This window comes from Cololabis saira, chromosome 4 (assembly GCF_033807715.1).
Source record: "Cololabis saira isolate AMF1-May2022 chromosome 4, fColSai1.1, whole genome shotgun sequence".
Taxonomy (NCBI): domain Eukaryota; kingdom Metazoa; phylum Chordata; class Actinopteri; order Beloniformes; family Belonidae; genus Cololabis; species Cololabis saira.
Window position 1 is genome coordinate 52,072,317 of NC_084590.1, and position 18,884 is coordinate 52,091,200.

Genomic DNA, 18,884 nt, shown 5'->3' on the forward strand with positions numbered 1-18,884 from the left:
AACGGGAAACCTGGAAAACTCGAAACCTGGGAAAACTGGAAACCTGGAAAACTGGAAAACTGGAAACTTGGAAAAATGGAAACCTGGAAAACTGGAAACCTGGGAAAACTGGAAACCTGGAAAACTGGAAACCTGGAAAACTCGAAACCTGGGAAAACTGGAAACCTGGAAAACTGGAAACCTGGAAAACTGGAAAACTGGAAACCTGGGAAAACTGGAAACCTGGGAAAACTGGAAACCTGGAAAACTGGAAACCTGGGAACCTGGGAACCTGGGAAAACTGGAAACCTGGAAAACTGGAAACCTGGAAACCTGGGAATCTGGAAAACTGGAAACTTGGAAAAATGGAAACCTGGGAAACTGGAAACCTGGGAAAACTGGAAACCTGGGAACCTGGAAAAATGTAAACATGGAAAACTTGGAAAACTGGAAACCTGGGAAAACTGGAAACCTGGAAAACTGGAAACCTGGGAAAACTGGAAAACTGGAAACCTGGGAAAACTGGAAACCTGGGAAAACTGGAAACCTGGGAAAACTGGAAACCTTGGAACCTGGAAAAATGTAAACATGGGAAAACTGGAAACCTGGGAAAGCTGGAAACCTGGAAAACTGGAAACTTGGAAAACTGGAAACCTGGGAAAACTGGAAACCTGGAAAACTGGAAACCTGGGAAAACTGGAAACCTGGAAAAATGGAAACCTGGAAAACTGGAAACCTGGAAAACTGGAAACCTGGGAAAACTGGAAACCTGGGAAAGCTGGAAACCTGGAAACCCGGGAAAACTGGAAACCTGGGAAAGCTGGAAACCTGGAAAACTGGAAACCTGGAAAATGGAAACCTGGAAAACTGGAAACCTGGAAACCTGGAAAACTGGAAACTTGGAAAAATGGAAACTTGGAAAACTGGAAACTCTGGAAAATTGGAAATCTGGAAACCTGGAAACTTGGAAAACTGGAAACCCTGGAAAACTGGAAACCTGGGAAAACTGGAAAAATGGAAACCTGGAAAACTGGAAACCTGGAGAACTGGAAACCTGGGAAAGCTGGAAACCTGGAAAACTGGAAACCTGGAAAACTCGAAACCTGGAAAACTGGAAACCTGGAAAACTGGAAACCTGGAGAACTGGAAACCTGGAAAATGGAAACCTGGAAACCTGGGAAAACTGGAAACCTGGGAAAACTGGAAACCTGGAAAACTGGAAACCTGGAAAACTGGAAACCTGGAAAACTGGAACCCTGGGAAAAATGGAAACCTGGAAAACTGGAAACCTGGAAAACTGGAAACTTGGAAAAATGGAAACCTGGAAAACTGGAAACTTGGGAAAACTGGAAACCTGGGAACCTGGAAAAATGTAAACATGGGAAAACTGGAAACCTGGGAAAGCTGGAAACCTGGAAAACTCGAAACCTGGGAAAACTGGAAACCTGGAAAACTGGAAACCTGGAAAACTCGAAACCTGGGAAAACTGGAAACCTGGAAAACTGGAAAACTGGAAACTTGGAAAAATGGAAACCTGGAAAACTGGAAACCTGGGAAAACTGGAAACCTGGAAAACTGGAAACCTGGAAAACTCGAAACCTGGGAAAACTGGAAACCTGGAAAACTGGAAACCTGGAAAACTGGAAAACTGGAAACCTGGAAAACTGGAAACCTGGGAACCTGGAAACCTGGGAACCTGGAAAACTGGAAACCTGGAAACCTGGAAAACTGGAATACTGGAAACCTGGAAAACTGGAAACCTGGGAAAACTGGAAACCTGGAAAACTGGAAAACTGGAAACCTGGAAACCTGGAAAACTGGAAAACTGGAAACCTGGGAAAACTGGAAACCTGGGAAAACTGGAAACCTGGAAAACTGGAAACTTGGAAAAATGGAAACCTGGGAAACTGGAAACCTGGGAAAACTGGAAACCTGGGAACCTGGAAAAATGTAAACATGGAAAACTTGGAAAACTGGAAACCTGGGAAAACTGGAAACCTGGAAAACTGGAAACCTGGGAAAACTGGAAAACTGGAAACCTGGGAAAACTGGAAAAATGTAAACATGGGAAAACTGGAAACCTGGAAAACTGGAAACCTGGAAAACTGGAAACCTGGGAAAACTGGAAAACTGGAAAACTGGAAACCTGGAAACCTGGAAAACTGGAAAACTGGAAACCTGGGAAAACTGGAAACCTGGGAAAACTGGAAACCTGGAAAACTGGAAACTTGGAAAAATGGAAACCTGGGAAACTGGAAACCTGGGAAAACTGGAAACCTGGGAACCTGGAAAAATGTAAACATGGAAAACTTGGAAAACTGGAAACCTGGGAAAACTGGAAACCTGGAAAACTGGAAACCTGGGAAAACTGGAAAACTGGAAACCTGGGAAAACTGGAAAAATGTAAACATGGGAAAACTGGAAACCTGGAAAACTGGAAACCTGGAAAACTGGAAACCTGGGAAAACTGGAAAACTGGAAACCTGGGAACCTGGGAAAACTGGAAACCTGGAAAACTGGAAACTTGGAAAACTGGAAACCTGGGAAAACTGGAAACCTGGAAAACTGGAAACCTGGGAAACTGGAAACCTGGGAAAACTGGAAACCTGGAAAACTGGAAACCTGGAAAACTGGAAACCTGGGAAAGCTGGAAACGTGGAAACCCGGGAAAACTGGAAACCTGGGAAAGCTGGAAACCTGGCAAACTGGAAACCTGGGAAAACTGGAAACCTGGGAAAGCTGGAAACGTGGAAACCCGGGAAAACTGGAAACCTGGGAAAGCTGGAAACCTGGAAAACTGGAAACCTGGAAAATGGAAACCTGGAAAACTGGAAACCTGGAAAACTGGAAACCTGGAAAAATGGAAACTTGGAAAACTGGAAACCCTGGAAAACTGGAAATCTGGAAACCTGGAAACTTGGAAAACTGGAAACCCTGGAAAACTGGAAAACTGGAAACCTGGGAAAACTGGAAAAATGGAAACCTGGAAAACTGGAAACCTGGAGAACTGGAAACCTGGGAAAGCTGGAAACCTGGAAAACTGGAAACCTGGAAAACTCGAAACCTGGAAAACTGGAAACCTGGAAAACTGGAAACCTGGAGAACTGGAAACCTGGAAAAATGGAAACCTGGAAACCTGGGAAAACTGGAAACCTGGGAAAACTGGAAACCTGGAAAACTGGAAACCTGGAAAACTGGAAACCTGGAAAACTGGAACCCTGGGAAAAATGGAAACCTGGAAAACTGGAAACCTGGAAAACTGGAAACTTGGAAAAATGGAAACCTGGAAAACTGGAAACTTGGGAAAACTGGAAACCTGGAAAACTGGAAACCTGGAAAACTGGAAACCTGGAAAACTCGAAACCTGGAAAACTCGAAACCTGGGAAAACTGGAAACCTGGAAAACTGGAAACCTGGAAAACTGGAAAACTGGAAACCTGGGAAAACTGGAAACCTGGAAACTTGGAAAACTGGAAACCTGGGAAAACTGGAAACCTGGAAACTTGGAAAACTGGAAACCCTGGAAAACTGGAAAACTGAAAAACTGGAAACCTGGGAAAACTGGAAAACTGGAAAACTGGAAACCTGGGAAAACTGGAAACCTGGGAAAACTGGAAACCTGGAAACTTGGAAAACTGGAAACCTGGAAAACTGGAAAACTGGAAAACTGGAAACCTGGGAAAACTGGAAACCTGGAAAACTCGAAACCTGGAAAACTGGAAACCTGGACAACAGGAAAACTGGAAAACTGGAAACCTGGGAAAACTGGAAACCTGGAAAACTGGAAACCTGGAAAACTGGAAACCTGGAAAACTGGAAACCTGGGAAACCTGGACAACTGGAAAACTGAAAAACTGGAAACCTGGAAACTTGGAAAACTGGAAACCTGGAAAACTGGAAAACTGGAAAACTGGAAACCTGGGAAAACTGGAAACCTGGAAAACTCGAAACCTGGAAAACTGGAAACCTGGACAACTGGAAAACTGGAAAACTGGAAACCTGGGAAAACTGGAAACCTGGAAAACTGGAAACCTGGGAAAGCTGGAAACCTGGAAAACTGGAAACCTGGAAAACTCGAAACCTGGAAAACTGGAAACCTGGAAAACTGGAAACCTTGAAAACTGGAAGCCTGGGAAAAATGGAAACCTGGAAAACTGGAAACCTGGAAAACTGGAAACCTGGAAAACTGGAAACCTGGAAAACTCGAAACCTGGAAAACTCGAAACCTGGGAAAACTGGAAACCTGGAAAACTGGAAACCTGGAAAACTGGAAAACTGGAAACCTGGGAAAACTGGAAACCTGGAAACTTGGAAAACTGGAAACCTGGGAAAACTGGAAACCTGGAAACTTGGAAAACTGGAAACCCTGGAAAACTGGAAAACTGAAAAACTGGAAACCTGGGAAAACTGGAAAACTGGAAAACTGGAAACCTGGGAAAACTGGAAACCTGGGAAAACTGGAAACCTGGAAACTTGGAAAACTGGAAACCTGGAAAACTGGAAAACTGGAAAACTGGAAACCTGGGAAAACTGGAAACCTGGAAAACTCGAAACCTGGAAAACTGGAAACCTGGACAACAGGAAAACTGGAAAACTGGAAACCTGGGAAAACTGGAAACCTGGAAAACTGGAAACCTGGAAAACTGGAAACCTGGAAAACTGGAAACCTGGGAAAACTGGAAACCTGGGAACCTGGAAAAATGTAAACATGGAAAACTTGGAAAACTGGAAACCTGGGAAAACTGGAAACCTGGAAAACTGGAAACCTGGGAAAACTGGAAAACTGGAAACCTGGGAACCCGGAAAAATGTAAACATGGGAAAACTGGAAACCTGGGAAAGCTGGAAACCTGGAAAACTGGAAACTTGGAAAACTGGAAACCTGGGAAAACTGGAAACCTGGGAAAACTGGAAACCTGGAAAAATGGAAACCTGGAAAACTGGAAACCTGGCAAACTGGAAACCTGGGAAAACTGGAAACCTGGGAAAGCTGGAAACGTGGAAACCCGGGAAAACTGGAAACCTGGGAAAGCTGGAAACCTGGAAAACTGGAAACCTGGAAAATGGAAACCTGGAAAACTGGAAACCTGGAAAACTGGAAACTTGGAAAAATGGAAACTTGAAAAACTGGAAACCCTGGAAAACTGGAAATCTGGAAACCTGGAAACTTGGAAAACTGGAAAACTGGAAACCTGGGAAAACTGGAAAAATGGAAACCTGGAAAACTGGAAACCTGGAGAACTGGAAACCTGGGAAAGCTGGAAACCTGGAAAACTGGAAACCTGGAAAACTCGAAACCTGGAAAACTGGAAACCTGGAAAACTGGAAACCTGGAGAACTGGAAACCTGGAAAAATGGAAACCTGGAAACCTGGGAAAACTGGAAACCTGGGAAAACTGGAAACCTGGAAAACTGGAAACCTGGAAAACTGGAAACCTGGAAAACTGGAAGCCTGGGAAAAATGGAAACCTGGAAAACTGGAAACCTGGAAAACTGGAAACTTGGAAAAATGGAAACCTGGAAAACTGGAAACTTGGGAAAACTGGAAACCTGGAAAACTGGAAACCTGGAAAACTGGAAACCTGGAAAACTCGAAACCTGGACAACTGGAAAACTGAAAAACTGGAAACCTGGAAACTTGGAAAACTGGAAACCTGGAAAACTGGAAAACTGGAAAACTGGAAACCTGGGAAAACTGGAAACCTGGAAAACTCGAAACCTGGAAAACTGGAAACCTGGACAACTGGAAAACTGGAAAACTGGAAACCTGGGAAAACTGGAAACCTGGAAAACTGGAAACCTGGGAAAGCTGGAAACCTGGAAAACTGGAAACCTGGAAAACTCGAAACCTGGAAAACTGGAAACCTGGAAAACTGGAAACCTGGAAAACTGGAAGCCTGGGAAAAATGGAAACCTGGAAAACTGGAAACCTGGAAAACTGGAAACTTGGAAAAATGGAAACCTGGAAAACTGGAAACCTGGAAAACTGGAAGCCTGGGAAAAATGGAAACCTGGAAAACTGGAAACCTGGAAAACTGGAAACTTGGAAAAATGGAAACCTGGAAAACTGGAAACTTGGGAAAACTGGAAACCTGGAAAACTGGAAACCTGGAAAACTGGAAACCTGGAAAACTCGAAACCTGGACAACTGGAAAACTGAAAAACTGGAAACCTGGAAACTTGGAAAACTGGAAACCTGGAAAACTGGAAAACTGGAAAACTGGAAACCTGGGAAAACTGGAAACCTGGAAAACTCGAAACCTGGAAAACTGGAAACCTGGACAACTGGAAAACTGGAAAACTGGAAACTTGGGAAAACTGGAAACCTGGAAAACTGGAAACCTGGAAAACTGGAAACCTGGAAAACTCGAAACCTGGACAACTGGAAAACTGAAAAACTGGAAACCTGGAAACTTGGAAAACTGGAAACCTGGAAAACTGGAAAACTGGAAAACTGGAAACCTGGGAAAACTGGAAACCTGGAAAACTCGAAACCTGGAAAACTGGAAACCTGGACAACTGGAAAACTGGAAAACTGGAAACCTGGGAAAACTGGAAACCTGGAAAACTGGAAACCTGGAAAACTGGAAACTTGGGAAAACTGGAAACCTGGAAAACTGGAAACCTGGAAAACTGGAAACCTGGAAAACTGGAAACCTGGAAAACTGGAAACCTGGAAACCTGGGAAAACTGGAAACCTGGAAACCTGGAAAACTCGAAACCTGGAAAACTGGAAACCTGGACAACTGGAAAACTGGAAAACTGGAAACCTGGGAAAACTGGAAACCTGGAAAACTGGAAACCTGGAAAACTGGAAACTTGGGAAAACTGGAAACCTGGGAAAACTGGGAATCTGGGAAAACTGGAAACCTGGAAAACTGGAAACCTGGAAAACTGGAAACCTGGAAAACTGGAAACCTGGAAACCTGGGAAAACTGGAAACCTGGAAACCTGGAAAACTCGAAACCTGGAAAACTGGAAACCTGGAAAAATGGAAACCTGGAAACCTGGGAAAACTGGAAACCTGGGAAAACTGGAAACCTGGAAAACTGGAAACCTGGAAAACTGGAAAACTGGAACCCTGGGAAAAATGGAAACCTGGAAAACTGGAAACCTGGAAAACTGGAACCCTGGGAAAAATGGAAACCTGGAAAACTGGAAACCTGGAAAACTGGAAACTTGGAAAAATGGAAACCTGGAAAACTGGAAACTTGGGAAAACTGGAAACCTGGAAAACTGGAAACCTGGAAAACTGGAAACCTGGAAAACTCGAAACCTGGGAAAGCTGGAAACCTGGAAAACTGGAAACCTGGAAAACTGGAAACCTGGAAAATGGAAACCTGGACAACTGGAAAACTGGAAAACTGGAAACCTGGGAAAACTGGAAACCTGGAAAACTGGAAACCTGGAAAACTGGAAACTTGGGAAAACTGGAAACCTGGGAAAACTGGGAATCTGGGAAAACTGGAAACCTGGAAAACTGGAAACCTGGAAAACTGGAAACCTGGAAACCTGGAAAACTCGAAACCTGGAAAACTGGAAACCTGGAAAAATGGAAACCTGGAAACCTGGGAAAACTGGAAACCTGGGAAAACTGGAAACCTGGAAAACTGGAAGCCTGGGAAAAATGGAAACCTGGAAAACTGGAAACCTGGAAAACTGGAAACTTGGAAAAATGGAAACCTGGAAAACTGGAAACCTGGAAAACTGGAAGCCTGGGAAAAATGGAAACCTGGAAAACTGGAAACCTGGAAAACTGGAAACTTGGAAAAATGGAAACCTGGAAAACTGGAAACTTGGGAAAACTGGAAACCTGGAAAACTGGAAACCTGGAAAACTGGAAACCTGGAAAACTCGAAACCTGGACAACTGGAAAACTGAAAAACTGGAAACCTGGAAACTTGGAAAACTGGAAACCTGGAAAACTGGAAAACTGGAAAACTGGAAACCTGGGAAAACTGGAAACCTGGAAAACTCGAAACCTGGAAAACTGGAAACCTGGACAACTGGAAAACTGGAAAACTGGAAACCTGGGAAAACTGGAAACCTGGAAAACTGGAAACCTGGAAAACTGGAAACTTGGGAAAACTGGAAACCTGGAAAACTGGAAACCTGGAAAACTGGAAACCTGGAAAACTGGAAACCTGGAAACCTGGGAAAACTGGAAACCTGGAAACCTGGAAAACTCGAAACCTGGAAAACTGGAAACCTGGACAACTGGAAAACTGGAAAACTGGAAACCTGGGAAAACTGGAAACCTGGAAAACTGGAAACCTGGAAAACTGGAAACTTGGGAAAACTGGAAACCTGGGAAAACTGGGAATCTGGGAAAACTGGAAACCTGGAAAACTGGAAACCTGGAAAACTGGAAACCTGGACAACTGGAAACCTGGAAACCTGGGAAAACTGGAAACCTGGAAACCTGGAAACCTGGAAAAATGGAAACCTGGAAACCTGGGAAAACTGGAAACCTGGGAAAACTGGAAACCTGGAAAACTGGAAACCTGGAAAACTGGAAAACTGGAACCCTGGGAAAAATGGAAACCTGGAAAACTGGAAACCTGGAAAACTGGAACCCTGGGAAAAATGGAAACCTGGAAAACTGGAAACCTGGAAAACTGGAAACTTGGAAAAATGGAAACCTGGAAAACTGGAAACTTGGGAAAACTGGAAACCTGGAAAACTGGAAACCTGGAAAACTGGAAACCTGGAAAACTCGAAACCTGGGAAAGCTGGAAACCTGGAAAACTGGAAACATGGAAAACTGGAAACCTGGAAAAATGGAAACCTGGACAACTGGAAAACTGGAAAACTGGAAACCTGGAAAACTGGAAACCTGGAAAACTGGAAACTTGGGAAAACTGGAAACCTGGGAAAACTGGGAATCTGGGAAAACTGGAAACCTGGAAAACTGGAAACCTGGAAAACTGGAAACCTGGAAAACTGGAAACCTGGAAACCTGGGAAAACTGGAAACCTGGAAACCTGGAAAACTCGAAACCTGGAAAACTGGAAACCTGGAAAACTGGAAACCTGGAAAAATGGAAACCTGGAAACCTGGGAAAACTGGAAACCTGGGAAAACTGGAAACCTGGAAAACTGGAAACCTGGAAAACTGGAAACCTGGAAAACTGGAACCCTGGGAAAAATGGAAACCTGGAAAACTGGAAACCTGGAAAACTGGAAACCTGGAAAACTGGAAAACTGGAACCCTGGGAAAAATGGAAACCTGGAAAACTGGAAACCTGGAAAACTGGAAACTTGGAAAAATGGAAACCTGGAAAACTGGAAACTTGGGAAAACTGGAAACCTGGAAAACTGGAAACCTGGAAAACTGGAAACCTGGAAAACTCGAAACCTGGGAAAGCTGGAAACCTGGAAAACTGGAAACCTGGAAAACTGGAAACCTGGAAAAATGGAAACCTGGAAAACTGGAAACCTGGGAAAACTGGAAACCTGGAAACTTGGAAAACTGGAAACCTGGGAAAACTGGAAACCCGGAAAACTGGAAACCTGGGAAAACTGGGAATCTGGGAAAACTGGAAACCTGGAAAACTGGAAACCTGGGAAAACTGGAAACCTGGAAACCTGGAAAACTGGAAACCTGGAAAACTCGAAACCTGGGAAAAGTGGAAACCTGGAAAACTGGAAACCTGGAAAACTGGAAAACTGGAAACCTGGGAAAACTGGAAACCTGGGAAAACTGGAAACCTGGGAACCTGGAAAAATGTAAACATGGGAAAACAGGAAACCTGGAAAACTGGAAACCTGGGAACCTGGGAAAACTGGAAACCTGGAAAACTGGAAAACTGGAAACCTGGAAACCTGGGAATCTGGAAAACTGGAAACTTGGAAAAATGGAAACCTGGGAAACTGGAAACCTGGGAAAACTGGAAACCTGGGAAAACTGGAAACCTGGGAACCTGGAAAAATGTAAACATGGAAAACTTGGAAAACTGGAAACCTGGGAAAACTGGAAACCTGGAAAACTGGAAACCTGGGAAAACTGGAAAACTGGAAACCTGGGAAAACTGGAAACCTGGGAAAACTGGAAACCTGGGAACCTGGAAAAATGTAAACATGGGAAAACTGGAAACCTGGGAAAGCTGGAAACCTGGAAAACTGGAAACTTGGAAAACTGGAAACCTGGGAAAACTGGAAACCTGGAAAACTGGAAACCTGGGAAAACTGGAAACCTGGAAAAATGGAAACCTGGAAAACTGGAAACCTGGAAAACTGGAAACCTGGGAAAACTGGAAACCTGGGAAAACTGGAAACCTGGAAAAATGGAAACCTGGAAAACTGGAAACCTGGAAAACTGGAAACCTGGGAAAACTGGAAACCTGGGAAAGCTGGAAACCTGGAAACCCGGGAAAACTGGAAACCTGGGAAAGCTGGAAACCTGGAAAACTGGAAACCTGGGAAAACTGGAAACCTGGGAAAACTGGAAAACTGGAAACCTGGAAAATGGAAACCTGGAAAACTGGAAACCTGGAAAACTGGAAACTTGGAAAAATGGAAACTTGGAAAACTGGAAACTCTGGAAAACTGGAAAACTGGAAATCTGGAAACCTGGAAACTTGGAAAACTGGAAACCCTGGAAAACTGGAAACCTGGGAAAACTGGAAACCTGGAAAACTGGAAACCTGGAGAACTGGAAACCTGGGAAAGCTGGAAACCTGGAAAACTGGAAACCTGGAAAACTCGAAACCTGGAAAACTGGAAACCTGGGAAAACTGGAAACCTGGAAAACTGGAAACCTGGAAAACTGGAAACCTGGAAAACTCGAAACCTGGGAAAGCTGGAAACCTGGAAAACTGGAAACCTGGAAAACTGGAAACCTGGAAAACTCGAAACCTGGAAAACTGGAAACCTGGAAAACTGGAAAACTGGAAAACTGAAAAACTGGAAACCTGGGAAAACTGGAAACCTGGAAACCTGGAAACTTGGAAAACTGGAAACCTGGAAAACTGGAAACCTGGAAAACTCGAAACCTGGAAAACTGGAAACCTGGAAAACTGGAAAACTGGAAAACTGGAAACCTGGAAAACTGGGAAACCTGGAAAACTGGAAAACTGGAAACCTGGGAAAACTGGAAACCTGGGAAAACTGGGAATCTGGGAAAACTGGAAACCTGGAAAAACTGGAAACCTGGAAACCTGGGAAAACTGGAAATCTGGGAAAACTGGAAACTTGGAAAACTGGAAACCTGGGAAAACTGGAAACCTGGAAAACTGGAAACCTGGAAAACTCGAAACCTGGAAAACTGGAAACCTGGAAAACTGGAAAACTGGAAAACTGGAAACCTGGAAAACTGGAAACCTGGAAAACTGGAAAACTGGAAACCTGGGAAAACTGGAAACCTGGGAAAACTGGGAATCTGGGAAAACTGGAAACCTGGAAAAACTGGAAACCTGGAAACCTGGGAAAACTGGAAATCTGGGAAAACTGGAAACTTGGAAAACTGGAAACCTGGGAAAACTGGAAACCTGGGAACCTGGAAAACTCGAAACCTGGAAAACTGGAAACCTGGAAAACTGGAAACCTGGAAAAATGGAAACCTGGAAACCTGGGAAAACTGGAAACCTGGGAAAACTGGAAACCTGGAAAACTGGAAACCTGGAAAACTGGAAACCTGGAAAACTGGAAACCTGGAAAACTGGAACCCTGGAAAACTGGAAACTTGGAAAAATGGAAACCTGGAAAACTGGAAACTTGGGAAAACTGGAAACCTGGAAAACTGGAAACCTGGAAAACTGGAAACCTGGAAAACTCGAAACCTGGGAAAGCTGGAAACCTGGAAAACTGGAAACCTGGAAAACTGGAAACCTGGAAAATGGAAACCTGGACAACTGGAAAACTGGAAACCTGGGAAAACTGGAAACCTGGAAAACTGGAAACCTGGAAAACTGGAAACTTGGGAAAACTGGAAACCTGGGAAAACTGGGAATCTGGGAAAACTGGAAACCTGGAAAACTGGAAACCTGGAAAACTGGAAACCTGGAAACCTGGAAAACTCGAAACCTGGAAAACTGGAAACCTGGAAAAATGGAAACCTGGAAACCTGGGAAAACTGGAAACCTGGGAAAACTGGAAACCTGGAAAACTGGAAGCCTGGGAAAAATGGAAACCTGGAAAACTGGAAACCTGGAAAACTGGAAACTTGGAAAAATGGAAACCTGGAAAACTGGAAACCTGGAAAACTGGAAGCCTGGGAAAAATGGAAACCTGGAAAACTGGAAACCTGGAAAACTGGAAACTTGGAAAAATGGAAACCTGGAAAACTGGAAACTTGGGAAAACTGGAAACCTGGAAAACTGGAAACCTGGAAAACTGGAAACCTGGAAAACTCGAAACCTGGACAACTGGAAAACTGAAAAACTGGAAACCTGGAAACTTGGAAAACTGGAAACCTGGAAAACTGGAAAACTGGAAAACTGGAAACCTGGGAAAACTGGAAACCTGGAAAACTCGAAACCTGGAAAACTGGAAACCTGGACAACTGGAAAACTGGAAAACTGGAAACCTGGGAAAACTGGAAACCTGGAAAACTGGAAACCTGGAAAACTGGAAACTTGGGAAAACTGGAAACCTGGAAAACTGGAAACCTGGAAAACTGGAAACCTGGAAAACTGGAAACCTGGAAACCTGGGAAAACTGGAAACCTGGAAACCTGGAAAACTCGAAACCTGGAAAACTGGAAACCTGGACAACTGGAAAACTGGAAAACTGGAAACCTGGGAAAACTGGAAACCTGGAAAACTGGAAACCTGGAAAACTGGAAACTTGGGAAAACTGGAAACCTGGGAAAACTGGGAATCTGGGAAAACTGGAAACCTGGAAAACTGGAAACCTGGAAAACTGGAAACCTGGACAACTGGAAACCTGGAAACCTGGGAAAACTGGAAACCTGGAAACCTGGAAACCTGGAAAAATGGAAACCTGGAAACCTGGGAAAACTGGAAACCTGGGAAAACTGGAAACCTGGAAAACTGGAAACCTGGAAAACTGGAAAACTGGAACCCTGGGAAAAATGGAAACCTGGAAAACTGGAAACCTGGAAAACTGGAACCCTGGGAAAAATGGAAACCTGGAAAACTGGAAACCTGGAAAACTGGAAACTTGGAAAAATGGAAACCTGGAAAACTGGAAACTTGGGAAAACTGGAAACCTGGAAAACTGGAAACCTGGAAAACTGGAAACCTGGAAAACTCGAAACCTGGGAAAGCTGGAAACCTGGAAAACTGGAAACATGGAAAACTGGAAACCTGGAAAAATGGAAACCTGGACAACTGGAAAACTGGAAAACTGGAAACCTGGAAAACTGGAAACCTGGAAAACTGGAAACTTGGGAAAACTGGAAACCTGGGAAAACTGGGAATCTGGGAAAACTGGAAACCTGGAAAACTGGAAACCTGGAAAACTGGAAACCTGGAAAACTGGAAACCTGGAAACCTGGGAAAACTGGAAACCTGGAAACCTGGAAAACTCGAAACCTGGAAAACTGGAAACCTGGAAAACTGGAAACCTGGAAAAATGGAAACCTGGAAACCTGGGAAAACTGGAAACCTGGGAAAACTGGAAACCTGGAAAACTGGAAACCTGGAAAACTGGAAACCTGGAAAACTGGAACCCTGGGAAAAATGGAAACCTGGAAAACTGGAAACCTGGAAAACTGGAAACCTGGAAAACTGGAAAACTGGAACCCTGGGAAAAATGGAAACCTGGAAAACTGGAAACCTGGAAAACTGGAAACTTGGAAAAATGGAAACCTGGAAAACTGGAAACTTGGGAAAACTGGAAACCTGGAAAACTGGAAACCTGGAAAACTGGAAACCTGGAAAACTCGAAACCTGGGAAAGCTGGAAACCTGGAAAACTGGAAACCTGGAAAACTGGAAACCTGGAAAAATGGAAACCTGGAAAACTGGAAACCTGGGAAAACTGGAAACCTGGAAACTTGGAAAACTGGAAACCTGGGAAAACTGGAAACCCGGAAAACTGGAAACCTGGGAAAACTGGGAATCTGGGAAAACTGGAAACCTGGAAAACTGGAAACCTGGGAAAACTGGAAACCTGGAAACCTGGAAAACTGGAAACCTGGAAAACTCGAAACCTGGGAAAAGTGGAAACCTGGAAAACTGGAAACCTGGAAAACTGGAAAACTGGAAACCTGGGAAAACTGGAAACCTGGGAAAACTGGAAACCTGGGAACCTGGAAAAATGTAAACATGGGAAAACAGGAAACCTGGAAAACTGGAAACCTGGGAACCTGGGAAAACTGGAAACCTGGAAAACTGGAAAACTGGAAACCTGGAAACCTGGGAATCTGGAAAACTGGAAACTTGGAAAAATGGAAACCTGGGAAACTGGAAACCTGGGAAAACTGGAAACCTGGGAAAACTGGAAACCTGGGAACCTGGAAAAATGTAAACATGGAAAACTTGGAAAACTGGAAACCTGGGAAAACTGGAAACCTGGAAAACTGGAAACCTGGGAAAACTGGAAAACTGGAAACCTGGGAAAACTGGAAACCTGGGAAAACTGGAAACCTGGGAACCTGGAAAAATGTAAACATGGGAAAACTGGAAACCTGGGAAAGCTGGAAACCTGGAAAACTGGAAACTTGGAAAACTGGAAACCTGGGAAAACTGGAAACCTGGAAAACTGGAAACCTGGGAAAACTGGAAACCTGGAAAAATGGAAACCTGGAAAACTGGAAACCTGGAAAACTGGAAACCTGGGAAAACTGGAAACCTGGGAAAACTGGAAACCTGGAAAAATGGAAACCTGGAAAACTGGAAACCTGGAAAACTGGAAACCTGGGAAAACTGGAAACCTGGGAAAGCTGGAAACCTGGAAACCCGGGAAAACTGGAAACCTGGGAAAGCTGGAAACCTGGAAAACTGGAAACCTGGGAAAACTGGAAACCTGGGAAAACTGGAAAACTGGAAACCTGGAAAATGGAAACCTGGAAAACTGGAAACCTGGAAAACTGGAAACTTGGAAAAATGGAAACTTGGAAAACTGGAAACTCTGGAAAACTGGAAAACTGGAAATCTGGAAACCTGGAAACTTGGAAAACTGGAAACCCTGGAAAACTGGAAACCTGGGAAAACTGGAAACCTGGAAAACTGGAAACCTGGAGAACTGGAAACCTGGGAAAGCTGGAAACCTGGAAAACTGGAAACCTGGAAAACTCGAAACCTGGAAAACTGGAAACCTGGGAAAACTGGAAACCTGGAAAACTGGAAACCTGGAAAACTGGAAACCTGGAAAACTCGAAACCTGGGAAAGCTGGAAACCTGGAAAACTGGAAACCTGGAAAACTGGAAACCTGGAAAACTCGAAACCTGGAAAACTGGAAACCTGGAAAACTGGAAAACTGGAAAACTGAAAAACTGGAAACCTGGGAAAACTGGAAACCTGGAAACCTGGAAACTTGGAAAACTGGAAACCTGGAAAACTGGAAACCTGGAAAACTCGAAACCTGGAAAACTGGAAACCTGGAAAACTGGAAAACTGGAAAACTGGAAACCTGGAAAACTGGGAAACCTGGAAAACTGGAAAACTGGAAACCTGGGAAAACTGGAAACCTGGGAAAACTGGGAATCTGGGAAAACTGGAAACCTGGAAAAACTGGAAACCTGGAAACCTGGGAAAACTGGAAATCTGGGAAAACTGGAAACTTGGAAAACTGGAAACCTGGGAAAACTGGAAACCTGGAAAACTGGAAACCTGGAAAACTCGAAACCTGGAAAACTCGAAACCTGGAAAACTGGAAAACTGGAAAACTGGAAACCTGGAAAACTGGAAACCTGGAAAACTGGAAAACTGGAAACCTGGGAAAACTGGAAACCTGGGAAAACTGGGAATCTGGGAAAACTGGAAACCTGGAAAAACTGGAAACCTGGAAACCTGGGAAAACTGGAAATCTGGGAAAACTGGAAACTTGGAAAACTGGAAACCTGGGAAAACTGGAAACCTGGGAACCTGGAAAACTCGAAACCTGGAAAACTGGAAACCTGGAAAACTGGAAACCTGGAAAAATGGAAACCTGGAAACCTGGGAAAACTGGAAACCTGGGAAAACTGGAAACCTGGAAAACTGGAAACCTGGAAAACTGGAAACCTGGAAAACTGGAAACCTGGAAAACTGGAACCCTGGAAAACTGGAAAACTGGAACCCTGGGAAAAATGGAAACCTGGAAAACTGGAAACCTGGAAAACTGGAAACTTGGAAAAATGGAAACCTGGAAAACTGGAAACTTGGGAAAACTGGAAACCTGGAAAACTGGAAACCTGGAAAACTGGAAACCTGGAAAACTCGAAACCTGGGAAAGCTGGAAACCTGGAAAACTGGAAACCTGGAAAACTGGAAACCTGGAAAAATGGAAACCTGGAAAACTGGAAACCTGGGAAAACTGGAAACCTGGAAACTTGGAAAACTGGAAACCTGGGAAAACTGGAAACCCGGAAAACTGGAAACCTGGGAAAACTGGGAATCTGGGAAAACTGGAAACCTGGAAAACTGGAAACCTGGGAAAACTGGAAACCTGGAAACCTGGAAAACTGGAAACCTGGAAAACTCGAAACCTGGGAAAACTGGAAACCTGGAAAACTGGAAACCTGGAAAACTGGAAAACTGGAAACCTGGGAAAACTGGAAACCTGGGAAAACTGGAAACCTGGGAACCTGGAAAAATGTAAACATGGGAAAACAGGAAACCTGGAAAACTGGAAACCTGGGAACCTGGGAAAACTGGAAACCTGGAAAACTGGAAAACTGGAAACCTGGAAACCTGGGAATCTGGAAAACTGGAAACTTGGAAAAATGGAAACCTGGGAAACTGGAAACCTGGGAAAACTGGAAACCTGGGAAAACTGGAAACCTGGGAACCTGGAAAAATGTAAACATGGAAAACTTGGAAAACTGGAAACCTGGGAAAACTGGAAACCTGGAAAACTGGAAACCTGGGAAAACTGGAAAACTGGAAACCTGGGAAAACTGGAAACCTGGGAAAACTGGAAACCTGGGAACCTGGAAAAATGTAAACATGGGAAAACTGGAAACCTGGGAAAGCTGGAAACCTGGAAAACTGGAAACTTGGAAAACTGGAAACCTGGGAAAACTGGAAACCTGGAAAACTGGAAACCTGGGAAAACTGGAAACCTGGAAAAATGGAAACCTGGAAAACTGGAAACCTGGAAAACTGGAAACCTGGAAAACTCGAAACCTGGGAAAGCTGGAAACCTGGAAAACTGGAAACCTGGAAAACTGGAAACCTGGAAAACTCGAAACCTGGAAAACTGGAAACCTGGAAAACTGGAAAACTGGAAAACTGAAAAACTGGAAACCTGGGAAAACTGGAAACCTGGAAACCTGGAAACTTGGAAAACTGGAAACCTGGAAAACTGGAAACCTGGAAAACTCGAAACCTGGAAAACTGGAAACCTGGAAAACTGGAAAACTGGAAAACTGGAAACCTGGAAAACTGGGAAACCTGGAAAACTGGAAAACTGGAAACCTGGGAAAACTGGAAACCTGGGAAAACTGGGAATCTGGGAAAACTGGAAACCTGGAAAAACTGGAAACCTGGAAACCTGGGAAAACTGGAAATCTGGGAAAACTGGAAACTTGGAAAACTGGAAACCTGGGAAAACTGGAAACCTGGAAAACTGGAAACCTGGAAAACTCGAAACCTGGAAAACTGGAAACCTGGAAAACTGGAAAACTGGAAAACTGGAAACCTGGAAAACTGGAAACCTGGAAAACTGGAAAACTGGAAACCTGGGAAAACTGGAAACCTGGGAAAACTGGGAATCTGGGAAAACTGGAAACCTGGAAAAACTGGAAACCTGGAAACCTGGGAAAACTGGAAATCTGGGAAAACTGGAAACTTGGAAAACTGGAAACCTGGGAAAACTGGAAACCTGGGAACCTGGAAAACTCGAAACCTGGAAAACTGGAAACCTGGAAAACTGGAAACCTGGAAAAATGGAAACCTGGAAACCTGGGAAAACTGGAAACCTGGGAAAACTGGAAACCTGGAAAACTGGAAACCTGGAAAACTGGAAACCTGGAAAACTGGAACCCTGGGAAAAATGGAAACCTGGAAAACTGGAAACCTGGAAAACTGGAAACCTGGAAAACTGGAACCCTGGGAAAAATGGAAACCTGGAAAACTGGAAACCTGGAAAACTGGAAACTTGGAAAAATGGAAACCTGGAAAACTGGAAACTTGGGAAAACTGGAAACCTGGAAAACTGGAAACCTGGAAAACTGGAAACCTGGAAAACTCGAAACCTGGGAAAGCTGGAAACCTGGAAAACTGGAAACCTGGAAAACTGGAAACCTGGAAAACTGGAAATCTGGGAAAACTGGAAACCCGGAAAACTGGAAACCTGGGAAAACTGGGAATCTGGGAAAACTGGAAACCTGGAAAACTGGAAACCTGGGAAAACTGGAAACCTGGAAAACTGGAAACCTGGAAAACTGGAAACCTGGAAAACTGGAAACCTGGGAAAACTGGAACCCCCTCTTCCTCCCCCTCTGGTCATTTGGTGATTTCAACGCCCTGAAACCCAAAACCAGGTTGCATCATCGCCCCTGACGTCCACCCTGACCCCCCCCCAGGTCCTAGAGCCCCCCAGGTTTCTGACCCCCCAGGTCCTGGTGGGGGAGGGGGTCCTGGCTCTGGTTCTTGCTCTCCTGGTCCTTTTGGGGGGCCCCGGGCCCCCCGGGCCCCCCCTCTCCCCCGGCCCTGCTGGACCGCAGCCCGGCCGCTGCACAAGCTTCCAATTATCTCTCCACCTCCGCGACTGCTGCTGCTCGCCCTCCTCCGGGAGGGGGGGGCTTGTTCTCCTCTTCCTCCCCCTCTCCCTCCCCCTCTTCCTCCCCCTCTTCCTC

General features: G+C 44.5%; 1 protein-coding gene across 1 annotated transcript in view; it reads right to left on the minus strand.

Annotated features, from left to right (window-relative positions):
• ilkap (integrin-linked kinase-associated serine/threonine phosphatase) overlaps positions 1–18,884 on the minus strand; it is a 47,860-nt gene that overhangs the window by 28,877 nt on the left and 99 nt on the right. The window lies entirely within an intron of this gene.